General features: G+C 37.8%; 1 long non-coding RNA gene across 1 annotated transcript; it reads left to right on the top strand.

The window, feature by feature from the left end:
- The first annotated feature begins 5,259 nt into the window (after window positions 1-5,259).
- On the top strand, window positions 5,260-13,329 carry LOC309701645. Its single transcript, XR_014275199.1, has 6 exons — window positions 5,260-5,643; window positions 9,316-9,632; window positions 9,723-9,865; window positions 10,569-10,789; window positions 11,353-11,586; window positions 11,961-13,329. It is a non-coding gene; the product is annotated as an uncharacterized lncRNA (long non-coding RNA).
- The last annotated feature ends 37 nt before the right edge of the window (window positions 13,330-13,366 follow it).

Genomic DNA, 13,366 nt, shown 5'->3' with positions numbered 1-13,366 from the left:
GCAGGTCTACAATACTTTTCCTGGTGTCCTTCGAAAGCTCTTTGGTCTTGGCCATGGCGGAGTTTGGAGTCTGACTGTTTGAGGCTGTGGACAGGTGTCTTTTATACAGATGATGAGTTCAAACACGTGCCATTCATACAGGTAACGAGTGGGGGACAGAAAAGCTTCTTACAGGAGACGTTACAGGTCTGTGAGAGCCAGAGATTCTCCTTGTTTGAGGTGACCAAATACTTATTTTCCACCCTGGTTTACGAATAAATTCTTTACAAATCCTACCATGTGGATTCATGGATTTTTTTTTCACATTCTGTCTCTCACAGTTGAAGTGTACCTCTGGTGCAAATTACTGACCTCTGTCATCATTTTAAGTGGGGGAACTTGCACAATCGGTGGCTGACTAAATACTTTTTTGCCCCACTGTATAACCTTTGTGTAAAAAACACACCTTTTCAAAGCACTAAGGACTGTGTGAGAAAGCCAGAAAAAATCCACACAGGGCAGGAAAGCAAAGGTTCCACATAGGTTCAGTCCAAAACCATGTTGTTGTGAGGAGACAGTCATTAAACTGTCTCCTGCCATTGAAACCTAGAAGACACTGCACAAATATCATTTTTTAGTGGTTGGGAACATAAAACATATATATCTTTCTAGTCCTTGAAAAGTTTTATGGCATTACCTTAAGGTCTAATCAGCCTTAGAGCATACATTAGTGTAAATTGTACCTGTGTCTCACTGTATAGTTTTAAAAATTATAGAAGAAAGTAAACACACAAGGAAAGAAAAGACAAAAAATCAAATGTGAAATGTTTAAACTATCAGCTGAACAGATGTGCAGATGAAAGTAGTATGAAAACGCCGGGTTAGAGTTCTGAATCCCATTTTTAAAAACCTCAGTATGTTGACCAGTGTTAACTTTGACAGCAAATTTTGATTTAGTTTTATTTTTAGTCTTTTCACTAAAACGTAGTTTAGTTTCAATCATAATATAGACATTCAAATTCTTTTAATTTTAGTCTTTGCATAATCCTTAACCTACTTTACATGTGATAAACAGAAAGGTAATTAGAGTTAATTATCTCATCTTTGCCCTCGCAGCTCTCGCTCTTTAGACGACTTTCGTCCTCCAGGCCCAAGCAGACAAATGACAGAGATCAAACCTCAGTGCAGGGCCTTGCCAGCGGAGACCAAGCTATCCAGGGAGAACCTCCATCTCCGGCTGCTGCCATCAGTGCTGTGACTCACCAAGGTCGAGCTCCGCAGCAGTCTGGCTCCAGAGGACCTCGCTCTGGAGCCTGCACTGTGCTATAATTCCATGAAAAAAACTCTCAGATGGCCTCAGTAATCAGAAGAAGAGCAGAGTGTGAACAAGCTAATTAGCTGCAGATTCCCTCAGTGATGCACAGCATCATCAGCAAATACACTAATCAGAACAGACACAAACAGAGAAACTGAATCCTTCCTTCTTATAAACAGTACAAACTTACCACAAACTCATTTTGACTGAAGTCTTCTATTCTGGAAGGTTCTAAGCAAAAGATTGTGGCTGCTCATTAATCCTGGGCACACAGAGGGTAATACAACATCAAACATCCTTCGAAACCTCAAGGAAGCACATTGTTCAGCCAAGAAAACACACAAAAACTTTGCATTTGTTAAAGGATTACTCAACTGTCAGAGACTATAATATGGCTAGGAAAGGTTTTTATTTTTCTGTAAATTATCCTGTCACACCTGAAAACCCTGACACCGCGCTGACTCCAAACAGCAGTGGAAAGAAAAAGTAGAAATTTTGATATGATCCATGTTAGGAAAAAAACACATCTGAATGTTTGTCCAGCCTCAGTCACACAGGTCTGAAGATTGATTGTTGATCCCCTGGTAATCTCTGGTTGCTAGGGAAAAATGAGTGAGTGGTTGCTGGAGGTTCCTGCTAGCCACTTGGAGAAATCAATTGCAAAGAAGGTGCTGCACTAAAAACTTCATCCTGATGTCTTAGGTTGCTAGCATATTGCCGTGGTCGCCTGTAGTTTGCATGGAAAATGCTAACCTATGGGTGACTGTGGCAAGCTGCTTGCAGCCAAACAATTGCAAAGAGATTTTTGGTGCAACACTGTATACGTCTTTGTGATCGCTTTCATATCCATCAACCTTTTGACAACTGGTCAAGGAATACTCATGGTTCTCTAGTGATCAGTGGTTGCCAGGGTGTCACTAATTAGTCTAAATGTCTGTATGACTGGGGTTAGACCTCCTCTAATGGAGTATGGGACCACTTGGTGGCTCCTCAAAGACTCTTAAAGTGGACCTTTTTTCAGATTTTTCTGTTCTTGGCTCTGTGTGATGTCATACGGAGTGGATATCCTTAATATGGTCATCTGTGAGCAAAGAAACTCCACCTACCTGTGGTGAAAACTGTTTGGGAGGGGAGAAAAGCAACCCCTAGTATCTGATAAATAAGGATTATTTTGAACTGTGAATCATGCAAAGCTGCTCTAACAGAGTCGAAGAATAAAAGTTTGGAGGTTCAAGTAATAGAAAAAGGTCAACTTTAAAATGAATTAAAACCACTAAAAACCTTCAAACGGACCTGAGAGTAATGCTTCATAGATGGAGCAGAAGGCAGCTTCTGAGTGATGTATTTTTTTTCTCTTTTCCTAAAAAACAGAAGAAAAAAACACAACTGACTGACTAATCTCTTTATCATATTTTGTGTTTTTTTTGCTAGTTATCAAATGTTTCTGTAAAAGTTTTAAAGGTTTTCCAACCCTTAGATTGACAGGAAATAAAGTGGAATCTAACTCTTTCCGCACTGAAGAGTTTACCTGGAGTATTCCTTTACGTTCTTGTGTTTTACTTTCTGTTATTCGGGGTCCCATGCTTTGGAGTCAGCAGCTGGACGTCCCAGTGAATGTTTTTGTTTTCCTCTCCTGAGCCTGTGTGTGTGTGTGTGTGTGTGTGTGTGTGTGTGTGTGTGTGTGTGTGTGTGTGTGTGTGTAAATAAGATTATTTATTGCTCATCCTGGAGCACATTTGCACTTTTAATATAAAGGTTTCTTAGAGATGCATTACTTTTACATTCTGATCCAATAATCTCATTTAATCTCTTGCTTATGTTGATTTTTTTTTTTAAGTTTGGATTTTTGTGATAATAAAGAATTTTATATAAAGCGACAAAACAGTCTCAGTTTCCCTCCTTTTGTTTTTGTTTCAGTGGGAACATTTGTTGTTTACAAGCACTGTTTTTCATTTATTATTATTTATTATTATTTATTAAGCAGCACTGAAATACTTTTGAAACTCGATGAAAAGAAAATGGATGAAAATGTGAAGTTTGCAAAAGAGGTTAAATGGTAAAAAGCATCTGAGCAGGTGTACATAACAACGTGGCTGGCGAGTTACGATAAAGTGTACGGATAGTCGATCTGCGTCATTTAAAGAGGTCATATCATGACAAGGAGTTATGAGGAGTGAGGACAGGGTTGAACTCGGAGTGAGGTGTTTTTTTTAAGGCTGATATCTGGTAGTAAAAAAAGGGTGAGACAAAATTCAAAACAAATTTTAAACTTGTTTATTTATTCATTATTATATAGCGTTAGCATTGGGAACATGTTTCATGCAGTAAAAGATAACGATAAAACCACAGATCTACACTGATTTGCTATCAAAATCGACAGTGTACTGCACTTACGCCTCACTCTTCATCAAACTTTTTTATTTCCTGATTCAAACCAGCAATGATCAGATAACAAGCATGTCACGCTGGCTGCTCTGAAAAGGACCCACTACTAGTTTGATTTCACTAGAAGAAAGACATTACCTGTGGATTGTGTGTGTGTGTCTCCTCATTTAGCAGACACGCTACAGGGACTCAATAATCTTCATTTGATCTGGACCAGGACTTTTCTCCAGACATGACTGAGGTTTCTATGATGGGTTTTGTGCTTCTTTTGTTTGTGGTGAGTCAACAAAGAATTTTATGTCTTTACAAACTGAACTTTGTTATTTACTTATTACTTATTTATTTTTTAATGGGCTTGATCGGCTTTTTCAGCTAAATTTCTCCCAGACTGAAGAAAGAAGATAAATGGGGCTATTTAATAACATGTGGTTTAGCAGTTTTAGCAGCACCAGAATCACTTCAAACATAAACGAAACTTTAATACTCCTTTTGGAAGAAAACAGGTGGCCTCGATTAGTATTTATTCTCGTGACTGTCTTTATTTAGCTGTAATTATGCCTAGGATGGTGAATACTATATTAGAAGAAAACAAAACACCTCTGTGAGATCAGAAATTCTAGAAAAAGCTGTAAAACAGACTTCAAAGTCTTTTCCCTTCACTTCAAGTATCCTATTGCAACAACACCAAGAAAAGCCAATTGGAATGTGAATTTCACTAAAATTAAATTTGACTGAAACTCCTCAGATGGAAAAAGTAAAACCCAAGACAATTTTCAGGGAAAAATGTTTTTATGTCATGTGTCAGGAAGAGATCCAGAGAGTGATAAAAAACAATGAGAGAAGCCTCACATTTACTGAGTCAAATAATCGATTAAATGCATTTTTGAGGCTGTCATTTTCTATATCTGTATGTATGTTAAAATCACAATAATTATTTTACCAGAACTGAGCAGATAAAAAGTCTGAGAAATCAGACAGTAGAAACTGAGTAAGAGACAAGAGGACAAAAGATAACAACTAAAACTGCTTGTTGACTTTTCTAATTTACTAAGAGCCAGGCTTTCAAACGAATTAAAACGTTGGCTGGGTTTGGTTAATTAATAAGCTGGAGTGGAAGACTGTTGAGGTCAAAAGTCCTCACTGAACATGGTGGATCCTCTTCAGGCAAGTATTACCCAGTATTTCCCAGTATTACCTCGAACCCAAATGTTGAGTTTGCTTAATCCACTGCATCCTGTTTGTCTCCAGTCGCCAGTGTTGGTCAAGTTACTTGAAAAAAGTAATCAGTAACTAATTACTGATTACTTCCCCAAAAAAGTAATCCCGTTACTTTACTGATTACTTTTTCAAAAGTAATTAATTACTTAGTTACTTAGTTACTTTTTAAAAACACGATTTACAACCTGAATAGGTGATAAAGCGATAGAGCTTTCAGCCCAATTCTACTTTTTCTACATAATCCATCATACAAATTATAATCAAATGGAAAAGTCTCTTTTTAAAACTTGTTTTATTAGTTTTAATCTTTTAACTTCATGCATCAAGCAAAAATTTAATTATATGCAACATTCTCTTGACTTGAATAAATTAGTTTAACATTTAAACCTATTTTCTACACATTCCAGCACATAAAATAAAATATTTTTTGTGTTTACACTCACTCTTTCAAATAGATGCAAGTAAAACACAGCAGAAAATAAATAAAGTCAAAGACTCAGCGGTCCTGTTGCTCTATTTTCACCTGTAAAGCAGGACTGCGGTAGGCGGAGGTTTACCCTGGTGCAGGTATGCCGCGGTCAGTTGAAGAATCCGCGAGTTTCTCTGTGAGTTTCCCATTACATCATAGCACACTCGGTGCTTGCTTGGAAGTTTAGGTTTTTTTTGCTGTAAAAAGAAGTTTTCTTCCCATGCACGATGGACGCTAATGTTTTTGTCACTTTTTATGGAATCAAACTCAAAGTAAGGTCAGTACTTCCACGCTTTAATCGCTGCATGCTCATACTCTCTCCCACAATCGATATGTTATCCATTGTTGATCTGCAACACAGCTGTTGTCACTAACGGCCAGTGTTGGGACTAACGCGTTATTATTAAGTAACGCGTTACAGTAACTACGTTATTATTGTGGTAACGAGCACGGTAACTAGTTATTATGCCAAAACCAGGAACGCGTTACTCGTTACTGGGATTTAGATAGGGTCGTTACTCGTTACTTCGTGTGGTGGCTATCGCGGAGTTTCGACAGATTCAGTAACATTAGCAAGTGGTGGAGGCCAGCAGGTGGATGAAGGAAAGGGGACGCAGAAGGAAAAGAGACCCGAGGCGGCCGCCGGTCCAAGTGTGAACTGAACTTCAGGTAAGAAGTTATGACCTGCAGTCTCTCTGGGTCAGATATGAACCAAGTTTAGGTGGAGTTTATTTTCGTTATTCTGACTTTTTCCATACTGCGTGCTAGCTAGCATGACGGAGTTTCTATACAGCTGGGTGGTGCTATGAAGTTAATGATGTTGAACTTTATTTTGTTCATAAGTTATTAGAGTTGCCAACCATCCTGTCTGGTATTCAGAGAAAATATTACGCGTTTCGTATTGAGGTGAAAAGGAACAGTTTGTCCCGTAATTCAGCTACAATGAAAAAGGCACCAAGCTGGAGTTATTCTGTGTCTTTGCTGCACAGCTGCCTCTTCTTTCATTCTCCCCCCTCCCTCTCCCGTTTCTACTTCAATCATGAAAACTGATCAATGATCAGCTGATCGTCTCTCTTGTTTATTTATCGCCCACTTTGCGCCGAAAGAGGAAACCAGCGGATGTCGCGCTAAACAACAGCAGCACGTTTAAGCTTGATCAGCTGTTGTTAGAATTTACTTAATATTAATTTCTAGTATCAGCTGATGTTTGCTGGAGCCACAGCTGTAAACCTGCTGGTCATGATATGGTTTGGTTATCTGGTGAGAGGGAAACATGAAGATGAAACCAGGAGATGTCCTTACTGGATCATCAGAGCTGTGATGGAGAAACAGGTTTACCTTTTAGGTGACATGAATGAGTTGAAGGGAAGTTATGAACTGTTTCTGAGAGACAAATAACCCCAGGATCTTTTTTTATGTAGCTGACAGCTGGTAACTGTGCAGGTGCGGATCTAGCAAAGTGTTGCCAGGGGGGCATGTAGGGCATTAACAGGGAATGGGGGGCACAAAGAAATACTTTTCTTTCTTATTCTCATTTAAAATGTCTAGCTTTTAAAAAATAATTATCTGAATCTTACAACAAACAATTGATAGATTGATACATATATACCATCAGAACAGTGTACATCACTGTCACAACAGTGTTTGTTTTCATCCAAAGGCTTTATGATTTTTCCTATAATGGTGGGCCAGTCTCTAGTCAAAATGCCCGGGACGATTTATTTGTCCCAGTCCAGCCCTGTATGCAGCTCATCTGCAGTCTGGTGTTACCTACATCTTCCTATTCAGAAGGCAGAATTTCAAGTTCTGAGTACAATCGAAAGCACCACGACTGCAGTTTTTGTGTTGGATGTAAAAGGCGCGCGTGCCGCTGTGACGTAGGCTAGAATCATGGCAGCAGTCAATGACGGTCCAGGCGTGGGATTTCTTTCGTGAAAATATGCACATTATCTTTTCCTTTCTATTGGTAGGTGGCACAGTGCACTTGTGGCAAGTAAGCAAGCTAGAAGACTGGCAAAGTTATGGAAGCAACACATTAACAAGAGAATTCTGAGTAAAACCAAAGTTACTTTCCCTAGTAACTAGTTACTTTGAAAGTAACGAGTAACTTGAAGTAACTGAGTTACTTTTGAGAGAAGTAACTAGTAATGTAACTAAGTTACTATTTTAAAGTAACTTACCCAACACTGCTAACGGCGCACTCGCTTACGTCACTGTCGTGAGACATTCTTGAAAAAAATCACGGTTTTAGTAACGCAGTAACGCAGTGTTCCTACGGGAAAGTAACGGTAATCTAATTACCGTTTTTGCAATAGTAATCCCTTACTTTACTCGTTACTTGAAAAAAGTAATCAGATTACCGCGTTACTGCCCATCTCTGCCAGTCGCACAAGCAAACCAAGCTTCTTATGTTTTATGGCTCTCTTAAAGTTAAGATTAAGCTTCTATAATTTGTCATTGTGAAACATACTGTGATATTTATTAAAAACCACTTAAAAAATTAGTCTCCTTTAAGACTAAAGGAATAAAAAAAAAAAAAAAACTCAATACAGAAACCAAAACACATGAAAACAGAAAAACAAACTGTTGTCCAGGGCAGGAATAATGCGAATGAGTAAGGGAACTAACTAGAAATACAAACTCAATAAACTAAGCAGCAGCTTGAACCTAAATAAAAAGAAAGTAGTAAGAACTCAGTATTTAAAAAAAATGAAACCAGTAGAAAGGTTGAAAGGAACAATGGCCCTTAGGAACGCACCAAAAGAAGCCAAGCCAATACAATTGATCATGTACTGTTAGTGCATCAGCAACAACAAAACTTAAGGTTTTGTTGTGTCTCTGCTTCCTGCACCAAAAATGGTGAAAGAGAAACATGAATTATGTCTCAGCTTTGATTTATGCTCTTTTATTTATAAACACCAACAATCATAGGACCCCAATTTGGTGCTTTTGCTTTGCCTGTGAGTGTAACAATGCTCTGATTGTTTTCTAAGATATTTAGAAAATGTGGCTTTCAGAAATGACAGCTTCTGATGTATAGTGTTTGTGAAAGCTGTGACATGCTCAGATAATCATTGGTTTTAATCAGGAAGTAACAGAGTTTGAGGAAATCCTGATAAAGACTTAGGCGCTGGTTCACTGCTAATTTTTGCTGTCAGCTTTGGCAATAAATTAGTTTGATGGTTAGTTTGAAAGCTGGCAATTATTCTTGGATGATTATGCTTTCAGAGACCAAAATTGTTACTAAAATACTTGACATCATTGTAAAGAACACCATCTTATTAGAAGACTTGTATATTTCACATTTATGCAGCTTTAATTTATAAAAGTGCTAAGGGTACTAACCAACTTCAAGTGCAGTCCAGTGGCACAAAGTTTTTTCAGTGTCAGTTCAGCTTTTTTGCTAAAGAAAAAGTGATGCGACATGTTCATGAGCATGTTTTTTAGAAACATAACAATGCGAGTGTGAATGAGAGGGGAAGGTTGCAAGAGTGAAGATACAAAGAGTGGTGGTAGTAAAGGTGGACAAGTTTACATCCACGTTTTTTCCTTACACATGTAACACAACATGAATCCTGAAGATGTTAAATTTGACAGCAAATTTTGATTTAGTTTTAGTCTTGACTAAAACATTTTTTTTTTTTTTACTATTTAGGCATCTAAATAATTTTAGTTTTGGTCAACTACATATCACATGAATATAGTAGACTAAATCTGAAGCTGATTCAGTGACTAAAACATAAAGCGTAAAAGTTTGTTTGTATTACCGATGCGAGTGGCTCCACACGGTTTACAAACCACTTAATAATTAATAAACCACTTTAATAATTTAACTATGGACAGATATCAAACATAATAAGATTTTCCCTGATAATGCATTATCAGGGATCGTAACCTCTAGTCCCTCATATGCATTTCACTTATGTTCTTCTTGTCTGCCGTGTCACAGGCTGTGAATTGTGAGAATCTGCAAAACGGTGAACTAGAGTTAGCTGTAAAAAACTAGAACCCACCGTTTGATGGAAGTTTTAGAAGTGGAGCAAGTGGTGCCAGGGGGTCAAGAGATGCAGGACCTGGTTCTAGAGTAAAAATTAAAATCTATCCCATCAAAATCAGTGTAAAGAATCAGCTTGAGGGGCCACGTTTTGATCCCAAGGTCAAAGCTATTCCCATCTCAGAGGGAGGAACCTTCTACAACAATGCCGAGGTTATTAGTAGCTATCCTGCAATAGATGAAGACACTGGAAAAGTAGCTGAGAATGTCAGGTCAGTGCTTAGATAAGAAACATGAACTATATTGTCATCTTCTCTTCCTATGTAAAATGATAACTGGCTTGTGGGCTCTTTCTGATGTAGGTATGCCAAAGTCTCAGACCCTGAAAACTGGCTGACTATTGACTCAAAGACAGCTGAGATCAAACTCAACAAGAGACCTGATAGGGAGTCTCCATACCTGATCAATGGGACATATTTTGCCAAAGTACTCTGCATTACAGAAGGTACAGAATGAAAGTGTTGTGGTCCTGAGTCTGGTGACTCAGTGTTTTGTGTTTCTTTATTATGATCTTGTTTATTCTAATTGTGTTTTCCATTAAGATTTGCCATCTGCTAGGTTTCTGTTCTGTCTGCCCTGGTCCCACTTTTCTGTGTTCCCTCTGTCTGTCCATTATGTTATTATGTCTGCTCATGAGTCTGCGTCTGTTAAGTTCTGTGTCTCGTCTGGATCTCTGTGTCTGTCATGTACTTCCTGTTTTACTTTGTAGGTCTGTACCTTATGTCAGTGCGTTCAGCTTTGTCCTCTCCCTGTCACGTCAGTGTAATCTGCGTCAGCTGTGTCGCCCAGCTGTTTCCTCTTAGCTCTGTTCATCTCTGGTATTTAGTGTCTGCGTCTTCCCCTGCTCGTTATTGCGTCGTACCCTCACTTTCACTGTGTGTTCTGCTTGCCAGCCTGCCTGCCTGTTAAGTTTGTTCCGTATTCCCAGTTTAGTTAGTTTTTTGTTCCGTATCTTTCCAGCAATAAAGCTGAGTATTTTGAGTTAAGTTTGCCTCCGTGAGTTCTGCATTTTGGGTCCCTTCTTCTTGCCTGCCTGCACATAGTCATGATAGAAAGTCCTGGAACTTGTCTCTGAAGAAAGGAAAGATCAGTGGAAATGAAGTTAAACTGGTGACTAATATATTAACATCTCTGTTTTCACATCACAGACATGCCTAGTAAAACAGCACTGGTACCATAGCCATCCAGGTTGAAGATTTGAATGACCACTGCCCCATCCTGACCAGTAATACCTATATTATATGCACCAGAGAGAATACTGTTATTCTGAATGCCAATGATGAGGATGCATATCCTAATGGACCTCCTTTTAAATTTGAGATCATCCCAGAAGGCACCAAAGGACAATGGAAAGTGGAGCATCTCAATGGTGAGGAGATGACTTCCAATCATTTAAAATATATCTAGTTAAAAAATACAATTTAATAAATAAATACGAAAAAAAAAGCATAGAAAATGAACCTTGAGCTAGTTGTGTCAACTTTGTTTTCATCTTTCAGAATTCATTTTATTACCGAGTAATAGGTCATGTTTTTAAACTAGCAGCAAGCTAGTCAAACTTGAGAAAGTTCAGAATCTGTCATAAATCAGAGAAATTTCAAATTTGCACTCAGTTGCAGACACATGAAAATAGGCAAAGTAAACTGAAAACAGATCTTCATTCTGGCTGATGAAAAGTCCAAAGTCACTTGAGTAATTAAACAAAATCACAAACTTGCTAGAAACATGCAGGAAAGGTTAACAGGTACTGGGACAAACACTGAGGGGGAGAACTTGTATTGTGCACTATACATACACGAGGATAAAATCCATTTGCATTTTTGTTTTGTTTTTTTTATCAGCATTTTACTTGTATGTTTTGAGCTGTACTTTAAGAGTGGTGCACATTAATAATTCTGTACATGTTCCACATTTCTGTTTGATTTCTGACAGACACTGCAGCTATTTTGCGGGCTCAGGAGTCCGTGGGGCCTGGTATCTACATGGTGGAATTAGTGGTAAAAGATCAGCAGGGACATTTCTGTCCAGAACCACAAAAAATGACAGTTCAAATTTGCAGCTGTGAGGATGGAGTCATATGTGGAAACAATCAGCCAATCAAAGGAGCACGATTAGGATCTGGAGGGATTGGGACACTAGTACAGGGCCCATTGCTGGTGCTGCTATGTAAGTAAGATAACTTTAGTGGATAATTTTGATGAAGCAAAAATTTTAAGTGAGTTTTTGAAATTTCAGATCCACTGATTGGATTATACATTTAAATGTAAACGTGAGAGTCCATGCTTGCTTTTAAGTAATTAAAAGCAATCCTGGCATTCCTTTCAAATTTATAAAGAACCATTCTGAGACCAGAATATAAAAAATAATAATAAAATAATTATTTTTCAGTAATAGCTAAAATATAAACACTGGTGTCATTTCACTCTAACTCTAAAAATCTTAATGGAGTCAGTGTTAATCAAAGTCTTGTTTGAAGCATCACTGCAGTCGTCTCCAAATTTTTGAAGGCTTAAGTTTGACTAAAACCTTTTTCTTTGCAGTTGGTCCTCTGCTGCTGATATCCTGTCACTGTAGACGTGCTGCAAGAGATTTGCCCACAACGAATACTGTCAAGGTTAAAAATCGAGCTGAGGCTCAACAAGAGGAATTGACGCTGGAATAAGTCTGCCTGACAATTTTCTTATACACTGTTAAACTCAGGTCAGTAATCTGAAGCTAACCTTGTGATGCTGAATTTTTTACAGTTTAATATAAAATTGAAATCCAGTTTGAGTTTTTCAGTTTTTAAAGGTATCTTTAAAAACATGACTCTGTTTGTGATTTTTTTAGAAGACTTTAGAAGACTTGTTTCGATATGACTATGAGTCTGGGGATTTTCTGCTGACGATGTTAGTGGAGGCAAGAAAATCCTTTAGAACAACAATGAGCTGACTCCTCTTTTTCAGTTTTAGCCCTTGATTCCTGTTTTTAATTTTTACCTATTATATTCAAGTTTGTGTTTCTGTTGAGGTTTTTCCTCTTCCAATGTTTTAATGTTTATTGTGCTTTATTTCTGTATTTTTTATTCCTGTTTTGATTTCTCTTATTATTCTGATAATATTTAGTTTCCTGTTGTTCATGGTTCATTGTTTCTAGTTTAAAGTTTATGTTTGAAAAGAGTAGTAGTAGTGACTGTCTTCACCATGTTTCTGTTTGTGCTTCCATGTGTCTCGTTTGTGTGTTTGGATCTTGGTCCTTTTGTGTTTCCTTGTCTTGCATATCATGTTAAGTTTTCTGTAACTGTCTTCTTTGGTTATTTCCATTTTACTTTGAAGGGATCTGTTTTCTTTCATGTATCACCCTGACACCCTCAGCATCAAGTTTAGTGAGTTTCCAACATGTTGTCCCCTTCACACAAACGGTCAAATGGAATATAAACTACACTTAAGAAGACACAAAACAAGGCTATACAACAGTATATCAGAACCAGCAGATGCCCTCAGTACAACGGCCACACAATGTGACTCATTATTCAGTTTATTAACTTGGTATTCACAGTTCTCATATATACACAACATGATGTTCAGCACAGTTAATTTCTTCTACTTTCATCTATTGCATTCCCCTGCAATACTGGTCATCACTGGTTTTGTTTTCTTATATTAACTTCCATGACTATTCATGGATTTATTCTTAGACTACGACAGCAATTGGCCTACTACTCAATAGTCAATATCTCATAAAAGCAAATCTTTTAACTCCTAAACTATTGTTAGTGCAGCCTGAGTTTCATCCAGATTATCAAACAAACACACTCTGCTTTAATGTCAAGGCAAAAATCAAGACTGATTGTTGGTATTTGTTGATAATCATTAAGTAAAGCTGTGCATGTAGGTAAAGCTGATGTAACTAAAGAAAAAGGTGAAAAACAAATCCATGAAATAAAACTCCTATTTACTGCGCAAAA

The sequence above is a fragment of the Aulonocara stuartgranti genome (assembly GCF_965226115.1).
Source record: "Aulonocara stuartgranti genome assembly, chromosome: 23".
Classification (NCBI taxonomy): Eukaryota; Metazoa; Chordata; class Actinopteri; order Cichliformes; family Cichlidae; genus Aulonocara; species Aulonocara stuartgranti.
The sequence above is the reverse complement of the archived record's forward strand: the minus strand, read 5'-3'. Positions and strand labels throughout refer to the sequence as shown.